Genomic DNA, 13,743 nt, shown 5'->3' on the forward strand with positions numbered 1-13,743 from the left:
TGAAGAGCCAGACTGGTTCCTAGTCTCCCACAGTTGTCAATCCCTGTTTTAGGCCAAATTAATTGAAAGATTGTATTGTTACCTTGGTTTGTGTAGGTGTGTATTTATGTATGTGCCTTCAAGTTACCTGTTGACTTATGGTGACCTCATTAATTTCATAGGGTTTTCTTAGGCAAGGAATACTCAGCTGTTTTTTGCCAGTTTCTCCCTTTTTAAAACATATCGAAGCACACAGAAGACGATTGCAAAATAATCTTCAAGAGAACAGTTGCCAGTATTTTGTCCTTGAGAGATTAGTTTTGTAAGTTTTTTGTTATGAGCAACATAACTTATAGGTTTCTTCCACGTTCAGCATGAGCTAGATTACTCTTGAAATGTTGTCCAAGTATCCTATTTGAAGATTTAATGGAGTTTCTGTGCCGACTTTGCAGTATGATGTTTTACAAGAATGGCACGACACCCCATAAATTTGCATTAACAATAAGCAACAACCAACCTCATGCAATGCTTACTAATTTAACTAAGGCTTAGTTATTTGTTGAAATGACATAACTTGACATTGAAAAAATGTTTCACTGTGAGAGTAACAGGTTAAGAACTTTGGGGTTGTTGGAGGGGGAGGTTGAATAACTATGTGAGGCTAAGTACAATGGGTTCGTGCTATCTTCTATGGTTTAGTTACAGGAACCTCTGTGACCAAAATCTGTGGATGCTCATGTCTCATTATATATAATAGCATAGTAAAATGGCATCCATTATATAAAACTAGCTGTTCCCTGCAACGTGTTGCTGTGGCTTATGGGAATCATTTGTTGACCAGGTGAAATAGTAGTGAATAGCCTTGCAGCCTCAAAGCCTGGCCATTTTCTTCTTATGTGAATTCTTGTTTGGTGAGCTGGAATACAATAGAATAGGCTTGCTGCTTGGAAGGCTGGGTACTTGCGTTCTGGGGAAATGTTTTTTTTTGGCCAATTTGAATTGCACTGAATAGCCTCGCTGCTTCAAACCTGGTCGCTTTCTATATAGGGGCATCCTTCCTTGGGCAGGTTGAATGGGATAGAGTAGCCTTGTGGCTTCAAAACCTGAGGGTTTTCTATCTAGGGGAAATCTTGGTTGTCCAGGTTGAACAGCACTGAATAGCCTTGCTGCCTGCAAGCCTGGCTGCTTTCTACCTTGTGGAATCCTTGGTTGGCCAGGTTGAATAGCAATGAATAGTCTCAGTGAAGCAAGTATGAATGCTGCAATTAGTCACCTTGATTAGCATTTAATGCCCTTGCAGCTTCAAAGCCTAGCGGCTTCCTGCCTGGGGCAATCCTTTGTTGGGAGGTGTTAGTTGGCCCTGGTTGTTTCCTTTCTGGGATTCTCCTGTTTTCAGAGTGTTGCTCTTTATTTACTGTCCTGATTTTAGAGATCATATTATTCTGTATTATTATACCACAGTAATTTTAGATATATTTATAATCTTATATTATCTGCTTAGAACTGGATTATATGAGGCCCCGTCTACACAACTGTATAAAATCCACACTGAACTGGATTATATGGCAGTGTGGATTCAAGATAATCCAGTTCAAAGCAGATACTGTGGATTATCGTGCCTTGGCATTCTGAGTTATATAGGTGTGTGGTAGGGCCTTGAGTCTACACTGCCATATAATCAAGTTCAAATCAGATAATCTGTATTTTATAGGCAGTGTGGAAGAGGCCTAACTGAAATCTGCCTTTCCCCTGGGCGCCATTTAGCTGAGTGGGTTGCTAGGAGATGAAGTGGGTGGAGCCTACCCTTCTAACTGACAGCAAGGGGAAAAAACAGATCTTCCTCTTCCTCTAATTTGGACTTTATTTTTCTAGGGATTTTTTTAACTGAAATACATATTTTGGATGACTATGTCTTTTGTGGCCAAATTTGGTGTGATTTGGTTCAGTGGTTTTGTTGTTTACCCCATAATAAAACGTACATTACATTTATATAGATAGATCGATAGATAGATAGATGATAGATAGATAGATAGATAGATAGATAGATAGATAGATAGATAGATAGATAGCAAAATCAAGGTCTTCTTTTAGAATTTTTTTAAAAATTAAGTCATAAATAATTGAATCCATGGGTATGAGTCTATTTATTGCTGTATGTGCTATCTAATTAAGCAACATTTCAGCAACTACGAGTAGGAAAAAAAAAACCTTTGGACCACCTGAATATGTTGACAAGGTCAAAGATCATATTCCATATTCCATATCCGCAACTAAAAACTGTCCAGGAAACAGAACCACTCCATTTGAGTTTGCAAACTTAAGGACACATCTGTATGCAAGAAGATATCTGATGCATACAGAGAGAGTAACAAATCACTCTTTCCTCATATAAACAACATCTATGACTCAGATAAAGCAGGTATTTCACTTAGGATGTTTTTTTCATGAACAATTTCATTTTACACTAAGAACTTAGGATACCACAACAAAAATATGAATGGAAAACTATTTCGTCTCAAACCACAGAGCAACAAACTAAATGTACACTTCAAAACAAAAATAATTGAAAATGCAGCCTTGAGAAGATTCAAAGCTGTATTTTAAAGTATGAAAATCTGACCTACTGCTGCCCTTTATTACACTCACATGTATCTCTGTTAAAAAGGAAAACAAACTAACAGATTCAGGCTCAGCTCTAAGCCTGTTCTTTTAGTAATGCAGTTAAAATAGATCAAAGTAGACCATTATCCTAGAAGTTAAATATCACCTGATGTGAATTACATCACAGTTGACTCAAATCATTTGAAATACTATCCCCAGCATTCATCAGAGTAACAACAACTGCAACGTATCTTGAGTTTTGGATACAAACAGGCAACCTTAGCACAGGAAATCTGAATCAGACCGTACCCACTATGTTACTTCCTCACGTTCAGAGATAATGATTTTCAGATGCCACAGTCTCAGAAAGCTCTCCATATTTATTATCCCTCCTGAAGGTCAACTGTTTGTCATATGAAAATTATCTTTACTTTCTAGTTTAGATTGCTAAAACGGATTGTCAAGATGCAACCCCAAGGAACTAGTAATACTTTTACTTTTAACAAATATTATAGGAAATCAGAGTACAAAGTTTATTATTTTTTTCATAAATTACTTCTTAATATGTATTTGAAATTGCTGTTTATGGGTGATTAGGAGGACTTGAAAATGAAATGACAGAATTGCTGCAAGAAAGGATTCAAGAAAATCAAGCTTTTATTTGAGGTGCACATAAAATGATAATTTTTAAGCATGGACAGAAACATCTATTTTTCCAATTATGTTGTGCTGATTTAAAAATATATATTTATTTCATAGTATCTGCTCATTCTGCATGTTTTCCTTAGTGCCAGGATCAAGTCTGAATGCACAGGGCAGCAGCTTTAAAGCAAAAGTGCGGATAAGTGAACCTGAACTGGAGAATTACTACTTTGGAATGCTACGTATGCCTCCATCATGAAAGAAACGAATAACCATAAACTAATTGGCCCTTCATATTTACCAATCTCCGTTTTAACAAGCTAGTTATCCTTTATGGTACTACATCTTTCAGCACTTGCTTTCCAATTTCTAGTCCTCTGTTAATGAGAAAGGAGAGTCAAAAGATCATTTAATGAATCTAAAGATAGGGAATAGCTGCACAATAGAAATGTAGAATTTGCTTCCATAGTTGTAATGAAGGCCATCAAACTATAGTTAGAAGTAGTTTAGGCAAATTCATGGAGGATAAGCCTATGAGCATCTAACAATTACAGCAGCATGCTATTTCCAATAATTTTTCTGTATAACCATTTCTAGGGAATAGGTTCTGCCTGTGGGCTTCTTACATGGATCTGTTTGGCCCACTATGTGGAATAGTGTTATTTAATCTGTTTCAGCACAATGCTAATGAAACTTTCTAAGAGAGTATTCTGAGATAATATAAAAGATGTTTTAAACATGTCAGTAGTGCATTTTAGCATTTGCCCCTGGTAACTCATATCCACAACAGTTTTACTACTGAATTCCATTTAAAATACAATTTTATTTTACATAGTTTAGGTTCAGACTCTCACAAAAGATGCCTTCCTCATATGAGCCTGTGTAAGCCCTGAAATCCAGCCTGAACTTTGAGATCATTAGAAGAGGCCCTTCTTTCATTCCTACCACCACCATAGCCATTTCTAGTGAATATATATATGATTGGACCTTTTAGACAAGTGTTTCTCAAACTGTGCTCCTCCAGGTGATCTGGACTTCAGCTCCCAGAAATCCCAGCCAGTTTACCAGCTATTAGAAATTATGGGAACTGGTCCAAAACAGCTGAAGGAACAGAGTTTGCAAAACTGTTCTAGACTGCAATTGCATTCCTAAGAAGGCTAGAATAGCCTCCTTCTTGTTCTTCTTCTGTCAGCAGGGAATTATTATTATTATTATTATTACTACATATTTACTCGGGTCTAATGCTCCATCGAATGTAATGCGCACCTCAATTTTCAAAACCCTGAAATTCAAAAAAAATGTTTTTACCATATTACGCAAATCTAATGTGCACCCTAATTTTGGGAAGGCAATTTAGTCAAAAAAGGTGAGCATTAGAATTGAGTAAATATGGTGTAATCATCATTATTCCAAAGGGTTTATAGGAATTAAATGTATTTTCAAAGAAAAGGCTTTTAACATAGTGTTGCACTGTTTTAAACCATATTGTTCCTGAACTGCTTATTTTTTTTTTGTATAGTTAAATTTTTTATGTTTCTGAACATTTAATCCCAACTTAGTATTTCAAGCACACGGTTTAGTTTTAATTTGTAAATTGAATCATGGGGAAAGACAGGATGCAAATAACAAAAATAATGACCAGGATCAAGAAGATCATTTCTCGCTGCATAAGCCTGCCCAAATTTTAACATCCTTGGGGGGAGGGGACAGGGTTCTCTCTCAGTCACATCACCATCACAGGCATGTTTGGAGAAGACAAAGAACAGGGCCTTCTTGATAGATGATCCCAGAAGATGCAATTGTTCTTTTCTCTTTTCTTTCTGCAAGCTTCTGGCTATTAACTGTCCATGGAGTAGACTGTTTTAACGAAGTGTGCCATATTTTTACCCGCACTGCTATGTTTTAAGTGTTTTAAAACTGTTTTAAATTAGTTTTAATTATTTTTAAAACTGGTTTAACTTTTGTACTATGAACAATATTTATAAGTAATACTGTAACCTGCCTGGGATCTATACCGGGAAAAAGTAATTTATGTATAAATTAAATACACAGTCACTCTTTGCAGAATAGCTTTCATATGGGAGACATTTAATTACAAAATTATATTATATTTCGATGAATAATTAACTAACTCATATGCAACAAACAAGACGTATCATTCACAAGCAAATATCCAGTGAAACAAATTTTCTGAAAAGTCAGGGTAACTATATTATGGCTACGTGGATTGACATCTAGGGAATTACCAAAGGACCAGAGGACACAAAGAATGGACACTGCCTTCTGCAGAATTATTGTGATGACCCATGGGCCTTGTAGTCCTGCTCATGACATTGTGATGCCTGATGAAGAAGAAAACTTGGGTTTTTTACCTTCCCAGTCAGAACTGGATTCTTCCCAGACAGATTCTTCCCAGCCAGATCTGGGAACCTTGCACCTGCAAGAGGATTATGTTCCAGAAGTATGTCAAACAAATACTGAGGCTATATCTCCAGTGTTTTCTCGCCATGAGTTTTGTAAACAACAGAGAGGCTTGGAAGCAGCCTCGCGCAGGAGTGCGAGAATAATTGCTAAGAATTTGCCAATTAAGCCTACTTTCCATGAGAATCTTTAAGGAGTCAAACATCTGGTCTCAGAGATTAGCTTTCGTTTCTGGTTCCCAGAGAACTGCTCTCGGCGGGAAAGTTAGACTCTATATAGGTGTTTTCCCCGCGGAGTAACTTTGCGGAGTCAATTCGTCAGCCTCCGGAGCGAGTTGTGTCTGGACAGCGCGCTCCGTCTCTAGCCTCGTTCCTGCTCAAGCCTTGCCTTGTTTCCAGCCTTCGCTCCTGTTTCCCAGCCTTTGTTTACCAACGGACCTTGCCTTGTTTTCCCAGGACTAAACCTTGCCTTGTTTCACGGATTTTACCAAGTTATTCCACGGACCTTGTTCTTGTTCCTCGTTACCTTGTTCCACGTTTCAAGCCTTGTTTCAAGTATCAAGTTATTTCCTAGCCTTGCTCAAGTTCATGGACTAAAGGACCTTGTCATCTCCCCTCACTTTGCCTGGCAAAGTGAGTGTTTCGGTTATTGGATTACAACTTTGGACCTTAATATTTCATATTGGGCATTGTTTCTTTGGACTAATTTTGACCTTCCCTGAAAGGTCTACTTCTGGACTAACTTTTACATTTGCTTTTACTAACTTTATATATTTCCTTAATAAAGATATTAGATAGAATCTGGCCTCTGCGTATGGTTATTGGTGCTCTGTAGCCTGGGTCGTGACAGTTTGACTCCGCCACCCTAAGCACCAATTAACCTCGGCCAGAATGTCTACCGGAGTCGTACCTGGGCCGAGCGGCCAGCCGATTACCTACACCATCGACAAGGATGAGGTGGACCGAATCCGTGATAAGCTCAATGCACAGGATGGAGAAATAAAGGGTTTGAAGGAACGCGGAATCCGTCTTCCGGCCATGGCGTTGCCAACCAAGTTTACTGGAGAAGCTTCTAAGGTTCATGTTTTCCGTCGCCAATGCCAAGCTTATCTAGAGGCCCGTGATGCCGAGTTTCCCCAGGAAGACATCAAGGTGGCGTGGATTTACAGTCTCCTAGACGGGCCAGCGGCTAACTGGGCGACGGCTCTGTTCGACCAAGCCTCCCCACATCTAAGGTCAGCGCAACATTTCTTGGACCACCTTAAGGCGACCTGGGGAATCGAGGACAATTTGGAGGCAGCCGGGCACAAACTCCGCCGCCTCTTCCAAGGAGACAGACCCATGTCTCAGTACATAGCCGAGTTCCGAGTGCTGGCCCACAACACCGGCTGGAACGATGTTGCCCTCAGAGGACAATTTCGGGAGGGTCTCAACATTGAAATGCTGGAGGAAATCTCCAAGGTGGATCCTCCCCAAACGCTGGAAGCACTCATCGATCAATGTTTACGGGCTGAAGTCATGATTGCCAACAGGAAGCAGTGGGTACGAGGCCAGAGCGGTAGAGCTGGGGCAAAACCCCCGGCTCCCGCCAGCGTTCAGCCGCGTCCAGTGTGGAGACCCCCACCACCATCCCCATACCCCAGAGGGAGCGAGGAGGTGCCGATGCAGTTGGGCAATGTGCGTCCCAGATTAGATGCCGCCGAGAAGGCCCGCCGCCAACGCCTAAATCTCTGTTGGTATTGCGGGAATGGGGGCCACTTCGCCAGAGAGTGCCCAGCCAAAGGGAAGCCCGCCGCCCGTCTTGCGGCGGCGTCCTCCACGGAGACGAAGACGTCTGAGGCGGCTGGCACACAGCCGGCGGGGGAAGCCAACGACCGGGTGTAGAGAGGCTCGCCAACCCGGTCAAGAAACCCATTCAAGAGCCGCCAACCGGGGTCCTGTTCCTTCTAGTGGTCACCTTATGGTCAGCAAAAAAGGGACCCGTCATGATCCACGCCATGATAGACTCAGGAGCTACCAACAATTTCATTGATAGAGAGTATGCCGACTCTCTGGGATTACAATATCATGACTTCAAGAATGCCCGTGTGGTGCAAGCCATCGATGGCCGCCCTCTCAAGACGGGCCCCGTAAGCCAGTGGTCGGAACCCACCAGGATGTGGATAAGGGAACATATGGAAGAGATTTCCTTCTTTGTTACTGAGGTTCCCCATTTCCCTGTGATTTTGGGGATTCCATGGCTGACACTTCACGACCCAAGCATCTCCTGGTCCAACAGAGAATTGCAGTTTGCTTCAAAGTACTGCCAAAACCATTGCCTCGTAGCCAAGGTCTGCCATGCCACAGACACCGAGCCCATTATCACCTTGCCAAAGAAGTACTCCGAGTATTGGGATGTATTCAATGAAAAAGAAGCCGAAAAATTACCCCCACATAGACCTTATGACTGTGCCATTGACTTGGTGGAGGGGGCCCCGATCCCGCGAGGGCATCTCTACTCCCTGACTGAACCAGAGCAAGAAGCTCTCAGGGAATTCATAGAGACAAACCTTCGCAAGGGATTCATCAGACCCTCTCAATCCCCAGCCGCCTCCCCAGTGATGTTTGTGAAGAAGAAGTCAGGGGAATTACGCTTGGTGGTGGACTACAGAGCATTGAATAATATCACCAAGCGGAACAGCTATCCCCTGCCCTTAATCTCGGATTTACTAGACCGACTTCGAGGAGCCAAGGTTTACACCAAGCTGGATCTTCGGGGAGCTTACAACTTAGTTCGCATCAGAGAAGGGGACGAGTGGAAGACCGCCTTCCAGACTAAATTCGGATTATTCGAGTCCCGAGTTATGAATTATGGATTATGCGGAGCTCCCGCAACGTTCCAGCATTTTGTCAATGACATTTTCCAGGACTACCTAGATAGGTTCTTGATAATCTACCTGGACGATTTTTTGGTGTTTTCTAGATCACAATCAGAACATGAGAACCACGTCAAAATGGTGTTGCAACGATTGCGGGATCATGGACTTTATGCCAAGCTAGAAAAATGCGCTTTTGATCTACAAGAGGTAGATTTCCTTGGATACCGTATCTCGCCTCTAGGGCTCTCCATGGATCCAGCCAAGGTTTCAGCAGTATTGGAATGGCGGGCGCCAACTAACAAGAAGGAGGTGCAGCGATTCTTGGGGTTCGCGAACTATTACCGTAAGTTCATTCCAGATTTTGCCCGCTGGTCTGACCCAATCACTAGCTGCATCCGTGGAAAACAGCCCTTCCGCTGGACTGATCAAGCAGAGAAAGGGTTCCAGCAACTAAAGAAATTATTCACATCCCAGCCAATCCTTCAGCATCCAGATCCTGAAACCCTTTTTGTGGTGCAAGCGGACGCCTCTGATGTGGCAATTGGGGCTGTGCTCCTACAACCGGTGGGAGATCACCTTCATCCTTGTGCCTATTATTCTCGTCAACTAACCGCACCAGAGAGAAACTATACCATTTGGGAAAAAGAACTATTAGCCATAAAGGCAGCTTTTGAAACTTGGAGACATTGGCTAGAAGGGGCCAAATTTCCCATTGAAGTCCACACTGATCATCGGAATCTAGAACATCTAAGAACTGCCCGCAAGCTAAATCAGAGGCAGCAACGTTGGGCTTTATTCTTTGAACGTTTCAACTTCCAGATTCATTATGTGACCCCAGCCCAAACCAAGCAAGCAGACGCCCTGTCACGTAAACCGGAATACGCTGCAGGACGCAAGGAGACCTTTGAATCCCAACTACTACAACCCGAGAACTTTGCCACGCTCACAGTGGGGAACACCAAATCCACTCCCATTGATTCAACTCCCTCTACTCCAGGGCCCATCTGTGCTCAAGAAATCAGGGCTAGTCAGCAAGCAGATGCCTGGGCGCAGGATCAACTTCGTCAAGGTCTGCATTTTCCCTTTTCGCTTAAAGATGGACTGCTTTGCTATAGAAATCATGTTTATATCCCACCCGGACCGGGCAGGGAAAAAGCACTTCGTCTGTGTCATGACTGCAAACCAGCAGGGCATTTCGGACTATTTAAAACCATGCATTTGATCCTAAGAGATTTCTGGTGGCCCAAGATCCGCAAGGATGTGGAAAAATATGTTAACACCTGCCCAGTATGCCAGCGCTCCAAGATAAGAAGGGAGAAGCCCTCAGGGCTTCTACACCCCCTTCCTAACCCATCTCGCCCATGGGAAATAATTTCTGCGGATTTTATCACTGACTTACCACCTTCCTGTGGATTCACCACGATCCTAGTGGTGGTGGACCTTTTCACCAAGTTAGCCCATTTCATTCCCTGTGAAGGTCTTCCCACAGCCCAAGAGACTGCAGATTTATTCCTCCAACATGTTTTCAGACTACATGGATTGCCCAAGAGTTTGGTCACAGACCGTGGATCCCAATTCACCTCTCGTTTCTGGAAGGCACTACAAAAACTATTGGGCATAGACTCTCGTTTATCTTCAGCTCATCATCCCCAAACGGATGGGCAAACGGAGCGCACCAATGCCACTTTGGAACAGTACCTTCGCTGTTATGTAAACTACCAACAGGACAATTGGGCTTCTCTGTTACCACTGTCGGAATTTGCCTACAACAATGGAGTCCAGGCTTCTACAAAAGAAACGCCGTTCTTTGCAAACTACGGCTTCCATCCACGTTTCTTTCCCCCTGTCATTGAAACTTCAGAAGTTCCCGCAGCAGAAGATTGGCTGCAGGAACTCACAGCGGTGCAACAACTTTTGCTCCAGCAACTGGAACAAGCCAAGGAGGACTATAAACGTCACGCGGACAAACATCGCCAGCCGGGCCCCGAAATCAAGGTAGGAGATCGGGTTTTTCTGTCCACTCGCTTTTTGCCCTCCCATCGCCCTTGCCGGAAGTTAGATGCCCGTTTCATTGGCCCCTATCCAGTGGTGGCGCAACTTAACCCCGTGACTTTCAAACTCCAACTTCCGCGCTCAATGCGCATTCACCCAGTGTTTCACCGCTCCCTGCTCCTTCCGGCGGATGGTGTGCGGCCAGATGTAGACCGGCCGGCCCCCGTCCCTATTTTGGTGGATGGGGAGGACGAGTTCGAGGTTCAGGACATTTTGGATTCTCGCTTTCACCGCCGCCGCCTGCAATATCTCATTGACTGGGTGGGTTTTGGCCCTGAGGAACGCTCTTGGGAAGACGCTTCCACAGTTCACGCTCCTGATCTAACCCGTCGCTTCCATCAGACCTATCCCGCCAAGCCACGACCTCGCGCCTCGGGGAGAGAGTCCCAGTTTGGGAGGGGGCTTGAGGAGGGGGATAGTGTGATGACCCATGGGCCTTGTAGTCCTGCTCATGACATTGTGATGCCTGATGAAGAAGAAAACTTGGGTTTTTTACCTTCCCAGTCAGAACTGGATTCTTCCCAGACAGATTCTTCCCAGCCAGATCTGGGAACCTTGCACCTGCAAGAGGATTATGTTCCAGAAATATGTCAAACAAATACTGAGGCTATATCTCCAGTGTTTTCTCGCCATGAGTTTTGTAAACAACAGAGAGGCTTGGAAGCAGCCTCGCGCAGGAGTGCGAGAATAATTGCTAAGAATTTGCCAATTAAGCCTACTTTCCATGAGAATCTTTAAGGAGTCAAACATCTGGTCTCAGAGATTAGCTTTCGTTTCTGGTTCCCAGAGAACTGCTCTCGGCGGGAAAGTTAGACTCTATATAGGTGTTTTCCCCGCGGAGTAACTTTGCGGAGTCAATTCGTCAGCCTCCGGAGCGAGTTGTGTCTGGACAGCGCGCTCCGTCTCTAGCCTCGTTCCTGCTCAAGCCTTGCCTTGTTTCCAGCCTTCGCTCCTGTTTCCCAGCCTTTGTTTACCAACGGACCTTGCCTTGTTTTCCCAGGACTAAACCTTGCCTTGTTTCACGGATTTTACCAAGTTATTCCACGGACCTTGTTCTTGTTCCTCGTTACCTTGTTCCACGTTTCAAGCCTTGTTTCAAGTATCAAGTTATTTCCTAGCCTTGCTCAAGTTCATGGACTAAAGGACCTTGTCATCTCCCCTCACTTTGCCTGGCAAAGTGAGTGTTTCGGTTATTGGATTACAACTTTGGACCTTAATATTTCATATTGGGCATTGTTTCTTTGGACTAATTTTGACCTTCCCTGAAAGGTCTACTTCTGGACTAACTTTTACATTTGCTTTTACTAACTTTATATATTTCCTTAATAAAGATATTAGATAGAATCTGGCCTCTGCGTATGGTTATTGGTGCTCTGTAGCCTGGGTCGTGACAATTATCATGGGGATCCTAAGACTTTGGGTGGGGGAAAAAAGGAAAAGAGTTCTGCAACATTCATTTATTTAATGCCCTGTACCAGATCATCATAACATTGGAAGTCATTAGTTGAGACATATTTATTATATTATTTCTAACCTATATCACTGGCTAACAACGTGGGACATTATCCATTAAATAACTGCAACATGATTCAAAATCAACTATAAAACAGGTGGGCAAAGTGAAAGTTGCCAATGTCACTGGAGTGGAGTTCGAATTGTGATAGAATTCTGGAAGAGAGACCTTTATCCATATGATCTAAACAAATCTAAGACAACATACAAATTGACATTTGGAAGCTCCAATGGAGCCCCCGGTGATGTAGTGGATTAAAGCCTTGTGACTTGAAGGTTGGGTTGCTGATCTGAAAGCTGCCAGGTTCGAATCCCACCCAGGGAGAGCGTGGATGGGCTCCCTCTATCAGCTCCAGCTCCATGCAGGGACATGACAGAAGCCTCCCACAAGGATGATAAAAACATCAAAATATCCGGGCAACGTCCTTGCAGATGGCCAATTCTCTCACACCAGAAGCGACTTGCAGTTTCTCAAGTCGCTCCTGACACGAAAAAAAATTTTTGGAAGCTCCAAAATTACCAATAAGTAATGAGTTCACTAGACTCGAAATACTTGCATGAAGAACCATGATTTAATTTTTAAGTCAGGTCTTCATGGGAGGCCATTTCAAAAGTGAGATTCTATTTTGCTTTAAATTCCAACCATATATACCATTTTCCTTTGCCTCCTAAACCGAATAAGGGGCAGAAAAAAGCAAAACATAACTAAACATTACATTCCACAGAACAGGTAATCCTCTGACTCCTGGTACCTTTGAGAAGTCATGAAGGAAGGGATTTTTGTCTGGTAAAGGGAGTATGAAAGTTTCAATTGCAGGGGAAGAATGAGCTTCATCCAAATGCAGAGAGATCTGGAACTGACTCAGAATGGAAATTTTTTTACAAAAAGGTGTCTACAATATATTATAAACTCTTACAGTACCCAAGTTACAAACAAAATAAGTTCTGTAGGTTTCTTCTTATGCTGAATTTACTTCTAAGTCAAAACAGGTATATTTTAGTGTCATGCAGCCAGATCCCAGGGCTGAATTTCCAAGCCCTGAATCTGACTTCATAACATAAACATGCGAGCACCTGGCGGGAGAAGATAAAATGAGCCTGGGAACTCAGGGGTGAAAGTATAAACAATTATAATTGCTGTAGTGTGGGGGGGATAGAAACCTTGGTGGAAATGTGATCCAGAAGGTGGGGTTTGATGATGATATTTGCGTGTGATATTACGTTGCATCAGAAGTGATAAAATTAGATGTATGTAAACATTAGGTCATTCTCGACTTTTCCAAAGTCATGTATTCTTCAATAAAGATTGTGTTTGAGAGCAGCTGTCTTTGATCTGCGTTCAGACTGGTCCTTTGAAGTAAGCCTGACATTAAAGTCGAGAATCCCATTTCTCACCCTCCTGCGGAATTCGCAGTGAAGTGATAATGAGCGAGGAAGAAGATCAAAGCCCAAATGAGGCAGAGAGGCCTTTGCAAGGGGCCCGGCCGAAGAGAGAAGAGACGCTGCAAGCCATAGCTTCCTCTACGGGGTACCCCAAGCCGAACGGCGTGACCCAGAGAATTCCCAGGCTCGGAAGAGGCGTCTCTGCAGCTGCAGAAACCAGTTGGGGATCTGGAGGAAGTATGCCGGAGACCGTGGCCCTGCGGTTATCCATCCTGGAAACTAATTTATCCAGGCTG

The 13,743-nt window shown here is 43.3% G+C and overlaps 1 protein-coding gene across 8 annotated transcripts in view; it reads right to left on the reverse strand.

The window, feature by feature from the left end:
* The window catches only part of cblb (Cbl proto-oncogene B), a 130,770-nt gene that overhangs the window by 94,274 nt on the left and 22,753 nt on the right, over positions 1 to 13,743 (reverse strand). The gene's annotated exons all lie outside the window — the stretch shown is intronic.

This window comes from Anolis carolinensis, chromosome 3 (assembly GCF_035594765.1).
Source record: "Anolis carolinensis isolate JA03-04 chromosome 3, rAnoCar3.1.pri, whole genome shotgun sequence".
In the NCBI taxonomy this organism is placed as follows: Eukaryota; Metazoa; Chordata; class Lepidosauria; order Squamata; family Dactyloidae; genus Anolis; species Anolis carolinensis.